Consider the following 4,332-nt stretch of genomic DNA (forward strand, 5'->3'; position numbering starts at 1 on the left):
ATTTGTAGCATCAACATTTTAAAAATCTTGAGTATAATTTGAGTAGCGCGTAAAATATAGGAAACAAATAAGCATACCATTCAATACTGTTCATGGCAGACATGCGAAAAACGTAAATACGTCCAATATAGACGAAAAGTGCCCTTTTAATGTACGTCTGTCTGGTATGTCTCTAAACATCATATCACCCAGAAGTGTACCTGAACTTTGAGCGATAAAATAGTCACAGTTCGTATACAGAATACGTAATGATATATACACAATGCTATTAACCCACGCTTCTTTGAAAATAACTATAATTTTGATTGTGTTATATGAATTTTTGGAGTCCATTACTAATTTGTAGGAGTCAAATTGCAATTCAATGGCCTAAATTCGATCCCTACTCTCAAGTTTTATATTCAGCCTTACCCTCGTCATTTGGTGGCTATTTCAGTTAAAATCCATACACCCCACTTCTTACGGAAGACATACATGACCTTAACCTGAGTTACCCGAATGGGTGGCTCCATTTGAAATCTACACCCCTGTATACATATATGTGATTAATGTCATGTCTTCCATATGGGGTGTACAGGTTTCAACTGAAATAGCTTGGATAGTTTGAGCCCATATTTATATCGTACTGTCAGGGGCGTAGCCAGCTTTTTTGGTCGGGGGGGCAAAATAAAATTTCAGAGGCACAGACGAAAAAAATTACAGTTGCATCATATAATACATAGCGACAAAAGGCTTTATTTGGGACGATGTGCGCGTAGCGCGCACAAATTTGGTATTTTACACTATTTTCGCCTATTATCAGGATGAAAAGGGCTTTATCTTTACAATGTGCGCGCGTAGCGTGAAAAAAATTTGTATTTTCGGGCTGAATATCCGTAGAAAAGGGCTCTTTGCCCCTTTTCTTTTCCTTGGCCCTCCTGATTTTCTCTTTTATTTTTTTGTCAGAGGGCACTTTTTTTCTTTCATTTTTGTCAGGGGGCACTCTGCATTATCAAATTACGCAATACATTGCAAATTAGTCTATTGTAGTTGTATGTATTTTCCTGTCAAAATGGTCAAAGCACAAAATCAACGCTTGCATAACATGTAATAAAATGGTGTTGATGACGTAAGTACAGGTATCTGACAGTGTCTGTAACATAAACAATGGTTTTGTAACTACGGCGTTTGTTAGTTTTTTTGCCTGTGTTTTTTTACTGAAAATATGTAATATTCCTCATCAGACGACAGACGCGACTTGCAAAATATAATGCATGCAAACTAATTACATTAAGCTAACTCGCAATCATAGAGATTGTCCAGTTCTTCTAATAGAAGTCGTCCTAAAGGAGTGTTTTGTGGTATGTTACAGTAGATATCCACGAACAAAATCTTATTCCCAAAATGTCAGTTGATTCCGATTTTGGGAGTTATGCATGATTATGTGAATTACGTTATGTTCCATAAACACAGTTTATTTTATGCTACTGTGTAATTTCGTATGCCAGTTTGGGCTCCTCAGGGGGTCACAAAAATAAGTTGGGAGGGGTTCAGAGAAAGATACTTCGTCATTTGTGGCACCTATTCAAACAGTAGCCATGGCAAACTATATATTGAATGAGCTATAAAAGGCCCTACTACTAGTATTTGGAAGATGTAGAAAGAATATACATCTCTGATCTCGTAAGATTCAAAACTTGTATTTGGACCCACATACAAAATTGCTTTTCTAACGCTAGAATATACCTGGTCCTCCAGTCATGCAAAGAATGTCGTGTTGCATTGCTTAACGTGAATAATGGGAATGAAGCGTCACTTACGATTGGCTGAAAAAGTTGTAGAACGGGCGTGGTTTCAGTCGAATATATGAATATTCATAATGCATATCACGTGTAAATTAGCTATAAACGTTTCCGCTGTCTCGCGCACAAAATCATATTTGGTAGAAATGATCTTTGTAGTTGGCATTCAATGCTATTATAGACAGTGTGTGAAGCCGTTGGATTTGGAACTTGTGAAAGCAGTTTGTGCCGATTTTTAGAAAGAGCCGAGAGGCAGAGTATTGTGTGAAGACGCTAGATTTCGAATTTTAAAATTCGTTTGTTTCAAATTTGGAGGACGAGAATACTCCACTGTAGATAATTCACCGCTGGATCTTCCAACAGAGTATCAAATCTCGTCAGGTAAGGCAATACATAAGGCAAATAAATAAAAAATAGCATGTCTCAAAAATATTGGTAAAAATATGTTTAAAAAATATTTTGTTAGAAGTATTGTGTGATTAACACATTAATTTAAAAATTAGTGAAAATGTTTCATTATAGCCTATAGGTATCTATAGGCACTTGGGAAGCTAACAAACAGAAGGGGTACGGTGACTGAAAAGATCAGTTGTGAAAATCTATCAATTGTGCACAAATTAATTAAATCAGAGTTTTAAGCTTAAATGCAATAACCAGAGTATGCACAATGGACAAGTGGACTACGGAGTAGTCTAGACAATTCCGTGATTTTTCATTCACTTAATTGAATTTCAAAGCTTTTTTCCAGTAACATTGGCAGCTGGAATTCCAGTCGTTTTCAGAAAGCAGACCTGGAAATCCAGACATTTCTTTTATTAAAAAGTTACTCCTCTATAGAGGGTGTGCACTTTTTTTCTGGAATAGCCCATTTGTATTAGGGTCGGGAAAAGATTGAAGTGGGTGCTCTTTTTAAAGTTATAAGAAAATGTATCCAGTATTAAAACCATAATGTAAGATCTTAAAATATGAAATTAGTTGTTGATTTTTTTTAACCTGATTTTTTGTAATGTTGAAGTAATGTCCCATCTTACACCTAAATGGAATCCACCAATTTCGTTGTGTTTGTAGGTTTATAACGGATCAATTTCGACCGTATGTCTGAATACGAAATGAAATCCCCCTATACCTCCACTTTGAAACGGTCAAATAACAAATGGGACATCATGTAGTTATTGTTAACTACATGTATGCACACAACACAGGGGCACTCACAATAGGCAATTGAACCCTACTGGTAGCGCTGTGTTGTAGATATAGGAGATGAACTAGTTAGCGTCATATATCAAAAAGTATAAAAGCTATGATTTTAGTACTTGCTCTTTTAGTACTTATTCTTTTCAAAATATCTGAATTTTCAACCCGGTACAAGCTTTAATAACGGGGGACCATACATTTTTATGAGAAAGAAATCCTACCATCTATCCGTGTTATTCCAATGCACATTTTGCTTCACCGGGCAGCCCTGGCTTGGTCGTATTTGGAAGATTGGTGTCACGAAACCGTAATAGGTACAAATTTAGTACTTTCTGTCAATCAAGTATGGTTTATTCTCTACATGTCAATCTTTAAATAATTAGCATAGTCCTTATAATAACGGGGGACCGCCTTGGTGAGTAAATGACAGCAAACCAGTGAAAAATACCCCAAAAACTCGGTCAGTGGAGCTCCGCTCGTATACATGTCAATAGCGTCATTATCGATTGGATTAGTTGACCGTAGCGGACAATTCGATCGCTCATTGGATTAATATTATCACGTGATAATAAATTTGCATTGGACAATAGATTACTATAATGGTTTAGTACTGCATATATCGGTTTAATCTTCACTAAGCGGGTTTATGGCTGGAAAGGTCACGGTGAATTTGCCGTGGACATACTGCACTATGATTTCTTTCACTTTTGGTTTAAAATAGCAAAGCAAGAATTCCTGACAGTTATTTTAATATTATTTATTATTAAATTTGTTATAGAATTATGGAAATCCACGGTCAAATAGCCAATGGGATTTCTTTCACTTTTGGTTTAAAATAGCATAGCAAGAATTCCTGACAGTTATTTTAATATTATCATATTATCCCCAGACACTGAAATGACGAAAACACTCACACCAACATTTGGGCCTCTTGTCAGCCATTCAGAAAGAACGCATAATTTATTCAAGCAATGTTTTTAGAAAATTCCCTGGAATCAGCCAAATAATAATGATTTCTGGACAACTTTTTCGCCCGAAGTAAATACCCGACCGAGCATCCCAACAATTACTGGGAAGCTAGTTGCGCCTATAACCCAAGAGTTCCCCTTAACACACTGGGAACTATTTTGCTAGGCACTCATCTAGCGATCAACTCCTTATCGAGGAGGAAAAGCTCCATATACCAATGGACAAATATTTCGCTAGGCAATCCTCTACACGATCATCTCCTCGTCGGAGGAAATAAAAAGCTCCATAATACCAATGGAGAGAATATAAAATGCCGCGGACTTACATGAATTCGCTAGGCAGTTATGGATGGCGGAAACCTTCAAAATACGCCTAAGAATACGCCTAA

The sequence above is a fragment of the Amphiura filiformis genome, chromosome 1 (assembly GCF_039555335.1).
Source record: "Amphiura filiformis chromosome 1, Afil_fr2py, whole genome shotgun sequence".
NCBI lineage: Eukaryota > Metazoa > Echinodermata > Ophiuroidea > Amphilepidida > Amphiuridae > Amphiura > Amphiura filiformis.